Source organism: Heptranchias perlo, chromosome 35, assembly GCF_035084215.1.
Source record: "Heptranchias perlo isolate sHepPer1 chromosome 35, sHepPer1.hap1, whole genome shotgun sequence".
Classification (NCBI taxonomy): domain Eukaryota; kingdom Metazoa; phylum Chordata; class Chondrichthyes; order Hexanchiformes; family Hexanchidae; genus Heptranchias; species Heptranchias perlo.
Window position 1 is genome coordinate 5,527,152 of NC_090359.1, and position 9,022 is coordinate 5,536,173.

Sequence of the window (9,022 nt, forward strand, 5' to 3'; positions counted from 1 at the left end):
CCTACACATCTTTCCTAAAGTGCGGTGCCCAGATCTGGACACGATACTCCAGTTGTGGTCGAACTGATGTTTGATAAAGGTTCATCATGAATTCCGTGCTTTTGTGCTCGATGCCTCTATTTCTAAAGCCCAGGATCCCGTATGCTTTTTTGAACTGCTTTCTCAACCTGCCTCGCTACATTCAACGATTTGTGCACATATACCTCCAGATCTCTCTGTTCCTGTACTCCTTCTCGAATTGAGCCCTTTAATTTATATTGCTTCTCCTCGGTCTTCCGACCGAGATGTATCACCTTGCATTTTTCTGTGTTAAATTTCTATATCCTCTTGAAGTCTATCACTATCCTCCTCATTGTTCACAATGCTTCCAGGGTTTGTGCCATCTGCAAATTTGGAAATTGTGCCCTGTACACCCAAGTCCAAGTCATTAATAAATATCAAAAAGGGCAGTGGTGCGAGCACCGACCTGTGGGGAACATTACTGCACACCTCCCTCCAATCCGAAAAACAACTGTTCATCTCTCCTCTCTGGTTCCTGTTGCTGAGGCAATTTTGTATCCATGCTGCTACTGCTCATTTTATTCTATGGGTATCAATCTTGTTGACAAGGCCTTCAAAATGCACTTCATCAAACGCATTTTGAAAGTTTCTGCACACAACATCAATCGCATTGCCCTTTGCAACCCTCTCCGTTACCTCATCAAAACTCCATCAAGTTAGTTCAATACGATTTGCCTTTAACAAAAGGCCAAATTTATACATGGAGCTCAAGCCTCATTGATTGAGGCTGCGAAGTTCCCACGAACAGGGATGGGATTCCAGGTGCCTTTTCTTTGTTCACCCAAAAGAAAGAAACGAATGGGACAATAGTTGAGGGACCACCGAAATTTGAACTCGGATCGCTGGATTCAAAGTCCAGAGTGCTTACCGTTACACCATGGAACCTATTCATGAAAACAAGCGGCCCCCTCCCTTCAAAGATACTGGGCTCGTTTATAATCATCGCCATTGCGCTGCATCATTGACTGCTCGAGGCGAATGGCAAACTTCTGCCATCAGCAAAACTGCAAGCCCTGGTCAATCCCAACCTTCCATTTTGGCTCGGCCCTTTCTCATTCACACTTTCAGCTTCCCCACTTTCCCCTCTGATAAGAATAGATGATTTTCCAATCACACAGCTACTGTCAAATCCATCGGTTCCATCGTTGCTGCTTCTGTTTCATACTGCTCAGGGCAGCTCGTCTTGTTGGATAATCAGTGCATAAACATTGCAAGGCACTGATGCATGAAGTTCCGGGTGAAAAAAAAGAGCTCGATCCTCACTGGATTGGATTCCTAGTGTATTTTTCTTGTTTACCCTCAATTTGCAAACGAACAGGACAAAATTCGAGTTTAATCGAAATTTGAATTTGGATCGCTGGAGTCCATGCACAGAATGCTTACCATTGCACGATAGAATCCAACCGATTACTTCAGCTGACACCCACCAGTCAAATACACTTGGCTTTCTTCTTAACACTGCCATAATGCCACATCACTGACAACTCGAGGCGACCGACAAACCTCTCCCATCAGCAAAACTGGAACTTCTTGCAAAGAAAATGTAAACTTTGTCCGAGGACATGATCCAAACAATACCTATCTTTCAAGAAACAGTGCTTTGAATTTCGAAATGTTTGACGACTGAATGCAGATTGCAAGGAAAAGTTCTACAAACACCATTCTTTGGTGCAGTGAAACTCAGCATTAAACAAAAAACAACTTTCTCTTCGGCTGATTTGGAAAGCAAAAGTCCGGTTGATCTTATGAACTAAAACCGATAGAAGCAACTGGAACCTCATTGATTGAGGAAACAACTTCCCAGCAGCAGGGAGTGGATTCCAGCTGAATTTGTTTTTTCGCCCTGCAGTTGCAAACAAATGGGACAAAAACATATTTGAACTCGGATCGCGAGCTTAAGAGTTTATAGTGCGCACCATTACACCAGGGAACTCATTCACTAATGAAAGCCATGATGTGGAGATGCCGGTGATGGACTGGGGTTGACAAATGTAAGGAATCTTCCAACACCAGGTGAAAGTCCAACAGTTTTATTTGAAAATCATATGCTTTCGGAAGCTTTCACCTTCGTCAGGTGAAGTGTGGGATTCCTTGAACGTTGCTGCATTTATAGTCAGAGAACAATGCCTGGTGATTACAGATAATTTTTCCAACTGCCCGTTGTCAATATGACGCTCGACTCGTCGATCAACAGTTCCGACGGGCCACAGCGAAAAATCGCATCGACCTCCTCAGAAGACTAACACGGGACACAAGCAAAAGAGTACCCTTCGTCGTCCAGTACTTCCCCGGAGTGGAGAAACTACGCCATGTTCTCCGCAGCCTTCAACATGTCATCGATGACGATGAAAACCTCGCTCAGGCCATCCCCACACATCAACGACTCACCTTCAAACAGCCACTCAACCTCAAACAGACCATCGTTCACAGCAAATTACCCAGCTTTCAGGAGAACAGCGTCCACGACACCACACAACCCTGCCACGGCAAACTCTGCAAGACATGCCAGATCATCGACACGGATACCACCATCACACGAGAGGACACCACCCACCAGGTACATGGTTCATACTCCCGTGACTCGGCCAACGTTGTCTACCTCATACGTTGCACGAAAGGATGCCGCGGAGCATGGTACATTGGCGAGACCATGCAGACACTGCGACAACGGATGAACGGACACCGCGCAACAATCGTCAGGCAGGAGTGTTCCCTCCCAGTCGGGAAACACGTCAGTAGTCAATGACATTCAGCCACCGATCTTTGGGTTAGCGTTCTCCAAGGCGGCCTTCGAGAAACACGACAACGCAAAATCGTCGAGCAGAAATTGGTAGACAAGTTCCGCACCCATGTGGACGGCCTCATCCGGGATCTTGGGTTCATTTCACGCTACACGTAACCCCACCAGCGAAAAGAAGTTATTTATTTTCAATACAACGGGTCATTCTCTGTCTTTCTCTTCCTTTCAGATGTTTCTCTCACTCTCTGTCTGTCACTTGTTCTGGCCGTTTGTATGTTCGGTGGTCCACTAGGTAATGTCTCTCTGTCTGAACACTTTGATTGCCTTCACAACGGGCAGTTGGAAAGATTATCTGTAATTACCAGGCATTGTTCTCTGACGATAAATGAAGTAACGTTCAAGGAATCTCACACTTCACCTGACGAAGGAGAAAGCCTCCGAAAGCTTGTGAATTTCAAATAAAACTGTTGGACTATAACCTGGTGTTGTAAGATTCCTTACATTAATGAAAGCCGCAGCCTCCATCCAAAGACATTTGGCTCTTTGCTCAGTACGGCCATGTCGCTGCATCATTGACTTCTCGAGGCTGTTGCCAACCCTCTCGCATCAGCAAAACTGCAAGAACTGGACAATTCCAAACTGCCACTTTGACTCGGCCCTTTCTCATCTCTTCATTCAGCTTCCACCCTTTCACTTCTGCTAAGTATCGATACTCAGCCAATCACACAGCCGCAAGTCAAACCTGTCGCTTCCCTCGTCGCTGCTTCTGTTTCACTCTGCTCAGCGCATCTCCAATGATAGTCTTGCCGGATAATCTGTGAATAAATATTGCAGGGCACTGATACATGAAGATTGGCGTAAAACAAAAGGTAAACTTTGCCCGAGGACACGATCCGAGCAATGCCTGCATTTCAAGAGACAGTGATTTGAATTTCTACAGCAATGTGGGCCTCTTAAAAACTGACAATGGGGATATTGTAAATTAAAATAAGGAAATGGCGGACATGTTAAATAATTACTTTGCATTACTGTTTGCAGTAGAGGAAGAGGATAGCATTGCTGGACACCCCGAGGAAACTAGGTTTGAATCAGGAACGGGGGCTCACCAAAATTAACGTTCGAAAATTAGCAGTAGTGAAGAAAATAATGGGACTAAAGAGTGACAAATCCATCGACCAAATGGTTTCCATCCCAGAACTTTAATGGAAGTAGGTGACATCATTGCAGAGGCCCGAACTGTAATCTCCTAAGGTTCACCTGATTTGCGTTGTTTGACTAGAATCTTTGGAGCAAAACCAGACGGAGACGGAGCTGCTGACAAATTTAAAGTTTATGAGAAAGTTTTGTGCACAAAGGGAGAGTGGGAAGCTTCCTCAAGCTCGCACCTAACTCGCAAAGGACAATCAGCACTACAAGCAAGTTTATACCTTTCAACAAGCAACACCCACTTGCTGTGAAAGGTGGGGGTACATGTTTACGTAACTACAGTGGGTTTCATTGGGTGGTATAGTCTGCCACTCACTTGTCAGGGGCTACGTTGTGTCGTCCCGTGACATTAAACATCTCACATTCCTGAGGAGGACCCTTATCAGTAAACACATAAGTCCCAGACATTGAGACTACACTGGCGGTCTTCACAAGTCCTGATCACCTCATCCCTTACTCCCTTTTGTGCTGGGGTGACCTTGGAGATCTCCACCGCTCCTCCCTTAATCATCCGAAGTAAGCTGGTTCGGATAAACAATGTCAGCATCGGTCTTGGGTAAACATCCCTTAATGTGTTCTGGAGATAATCGAGGTGGTGGCCATAAATCCAACAAACCTGCCTTTGTCAGCTTTTGCACTGTGAGTTACGAACTGTTCCCATAATGGTCAAGTATCCCATCATGCTTTGCTGCCGCCTAAATGCTACATGTGCGATTTAACTACTTATGTATGTGAGGATAGGAGTGGTTTATCATTCTTTAAAATATATGTATATGTATATCAGGTTCGGTAAGGGGAGGCTGGAGGTTTTGGATTTCTGTTCACAAGCCTATTTTTCCAGTCCAACAGTCCCCCCTTCCAACCCCCGAAAAACACCTTTGCAGTGGGTTTGCAAATTGAATTATTCAGGGAAAAGCAAGAGCGCAAGTGACTGAGGTTTTGCAAAATAATCAACCTAATTTACTCCCCCTCTCCCCTCCCCATCCCACTGGCTATTCCAGGGGGATCCTCGATTGGTCACAGATGATCCGGCATGAGTCCTGTCGAGGCGGCCGCCCGTCGATGCACCGGGTATGCATCAAAAGAGGGTAATTAGTCATTTACATTAAAACCATTCCCGATTCAATCTCCTCTGCTCTCGTCACCCTCACACTTGATTTTTCCCACAAGCGGCTGAAATCGTCTGAAACACGGGTGGTGGAGGGGGCGCATGCGCCAACTGTTTTAACCACCTGTCCAGCCAGATGTTTTGCCGCAGCCCGCTTACATTTCTTACATGCCATACATAGCAGAATAGAGACCAGTATTAACTGCACTATGACCAAAACATGGGGAATTAGTCGGATCCATTGGTGATTCTGTACATTTCGTCCCCAGTCCCACAAGTCACCCCACCACGTGGTCACCTTGATCGCGTCGATGTCTTTCCTCAACTCCTTGCTCCGCTGTTGCATGGTGTAATACATCTGCTGGGAATGTTGAACCTTCTCTCGTAACTGTCTCAGGTGTTCGGGCAATGGAGGTATTGGATATCCAAACGTGTTGATGCAGTTCCATACGTCGTTCCTAATGTCTTCAGACACTTGAAGAAAGGTCGTGTTGTACTGGTTTATGTCCACCAGCTCCTCATCTCCAATTCGTGCTGGAATTTCCGGGCTGAAGCAAACTCTGGACTGGGGATGGCACACCTTAAGTAGGCATATTCGAACGAGCTTAAATGAGTCGTCACACAATATTTGCCTTTTCCGGCGTCAGCCACTTGAGTGGGTTTTTTTATCCAATGCCTCCATGGTGCAGTTAATTTCCAGGTCAGTGTTGTTAAATTCGCTTTGGGCTTGCGGGCTTTGGCTGATCGTATGTGGACAGACTATGATGGCATGTCGAGTGACACATCCTTCCAATTTGGTTCCCACCAAATTTTCGTTTATCATCACTGCATAAGTTAACACATTGTGATGAGATATATGGATGCGGTCTTTTATTCCACCAATATTCTGCACCGGAAACACCTCTCGCCCCCGAGTCTCCGGGATCAGGACCGGGATGACAAGAACCAGGCCCAGGAGCCCTCCCCCTTCCGGTTTACACTCCACTTGGGTGGGGTATACCCTTATCATGGCCCGAATTTGACAGGTAGTCATATTAAGGTTAGTCAAAAGGCGTTCGGGTGCACCCTTTCCAGCATGCCCGCGGGCCAATGTCCACTTCCACTTTTGGTTGGTGATACACAAGGGTGCCTCCCCACCCGATATCTGTTGGAGGTTCTCTTGAGTGTGATCAACCACCCAGTTACCATAGGTGCAGCAAGCACCGTTTGCTGCTGCCTGCTGTAAGGTGTTATTTTCTTCTTTAACTGTTTTATTTATTGTCTGGGCGTGTGTTTCTAACGCGGTAGCTATATCCTGGAGGTATATGGTTAAAATCTCATTTTCCTTTGACTCCCGATACCTGTCGCTATTTTGTTGTCTGAGAATTGCTTTCAGTTGCGAGCTGAGACTGCGCATCTTCTGATCTACGGTGACCAGGTCGATAGTGTTAACAACTGACGCGCCCGTATTAAAGATTGTGGCTGCGTCATTAAGCAAATCCCTCCTCCGTCGCCACACTCGCCTGCTCTTTTTGTTCTTTCCGCCACCACTGCGGACCGCACCTTGTCTCAGCACCTGTGTTATGAGGCGTTGATACATTTGTTGGGTCTTTACCGAACAACATACAGGTAGGGCGGCGACGGTCAGGTTCAGGACTACTGAAACCAATTCATGTTGTATGTTGTCAAACAACACGTTTTCGGTCAAAGTGAATCCCAGTCTGCTGGCGGGCCCCTCTTCCATAGCCGGACAGATCAATGGATCGAATGCCGGCGTGACAGCAATAGGTTGGGCCGGATCATGACCCCAATAACAGTGAATTATCGGTGGGATAGGACCGTTAGGCCCCTCTCTCGCTCCGTATTGTAAACACTCAACCCTGGTACGGGTACATGAGTGAGGCCAATCCCTTGCTGATGTGGCAGCACATGGCCCTCCGCTCCCCGGTATCGGAACTAAAACATACCCCCCTCGATTATCATCCATATAGCACGTGTGTGTGCCAAACTCGTCCCTACACCATTCTGACTCCGAGTCAGCAGCTGCCTGCCTTTAAAGGAGCAATTCCAACAATCCTATAATCCCTGACACAGACCAATTCATAATGTCAAAGTCGCGACTATCCCATGTTCAGGAACCAGTGCTGGGCCGGGGTAGGCGAAGAGGGATCCGATAAACCTGGGAAAAAGGGGAAAGAAAGAGAGAGGAGGAGAAGGATAAGGGAAAAAGAAAATAAAAAGAATGATTTGAGCGCAAAATTTTAGGGGCGTGTCCTGGGACGAGGTGGGGTTATATTCCAGCCGGGTAGCCAATAGCACGGAGCGTTGGAGAGTCGACATGTCCGGTAGCGGAGACAGTACTGGGGCGGGCCCGTGTACCTGAAAGGAAGAGAGAGAGAGATACATAACATCCTAAACAATTGACTCGATCTTCTGACCTTGGTCCTGGAAAAACAAAAGAGCTGATTCGCATTATTCTTAACGATTTATCACGCATCTGTTAACACCTCCTCACATCATGTTCCAATCCAGTCCGATCCGTTCATGCTGCAGCAATCCGCTTGAGGAGGGAGACACTGACCTCTGGAGAGATAGTGCACCGAGCAAAGGTTTTCTTTTAGGGATTAGGGGAACTCCCTTCCCCGGGTGCCGTCACCGGCTTAGTTTGGCTCCAGTGTCTCCACCCTACATCCAATTTCACTTGCAAACTCACCGAGGTTCCCGTCCTGAGGAGGACCTGGTACGGCCCATCCCATCGTGGCTCAAAAGTACCGAGAACCGGTCGCTGAACCATCAGCCATTGGCCCACACAGTGGGGTGCTTTCCAAACCCCTTCCAATTTCTTCGCATCCTGTGCCTCCTGTAAACGCTGAACCCGGAAATAATTAGCCTGGTTGGTCTCACTGAGCTGACGCAGGTATGTCAGGAGGGTGTTTTGGAACTGGGAGGTGTCCCCTGTGCCCTGTGGGGTGCGTCTTGGGGTAACACCATGGTCCGTCCAGTCATTTGTTCGAACGGTGTAAAGCCGGTGCTTTTGGCTGGCGTGGCCCGTAATCCCAAAAGATTAGCGGGGAGGGCGGTGTTCCACCCTTTACCGGTCTGCAGGATGGCTTTAGTGATGGATTGTTTTGGCGTGCGGTTCATTCGCTCTACCAATCCAGACGATTGAGGATGGTAGGGGATGTGGAACCGCTGTCGGACCCCCAAAAGAGCCAAAGTCTGTTTCATTGTCTTGCCGGTCAAATGAGTTCCCTGATCCGAATCTATCTGGTAGGGCACTCCCCAGCGAGGAATGACCTCCATGGCTAGGATTTTTGATGCTGCTTCGGCCGTATTCCTCCTGGTAGGGAAAGCCTCCACCCAGCGAGTGAAAAGGTCGATGATGACAAAAGCATGGCTATACCGGCCACTGAGAGGGAGGGGACCAGTGAAATCCATCTGTAAATGTGTCCATGGTCCCCTGGGACATCGGGCGTGTCCCATACGTTATCGTACGGGACCCCCAATTCCGGTTTGGTGACAGGGCAAACATAAGACACCGTACTCGTGGATTTCCCTGGCCATGCTGGGCCACCACCAGGTGTTAGCTATGAGGCAGTATAATTTGTACCCTCCCAGGTGTGCGGGTTCATGGTAAGGTTGTATCAGGGCTCGTCTAAACGCTGTAGGGACCACATACTGGGTCTCATGGCGCCAAAACCCCTGGGTGTTTAAATGATCTGAGGGTGAAGGGCTTCCGATTAGAATGTCGTCTACATACTGGAGACAGGCGGAGGTTTGCATGCGGGCATCCACCATTGCCGGTTGGAGAGCCTTTTCCAGACACTCATGAAAAATAGTGGGGAAATTGTGGAATCCCTTGGGCAGCCGGTTCCAGGTATATTGATTGGACCGCATAGTGAAGGCAAAACGTTCCCGGGACCCAGCGT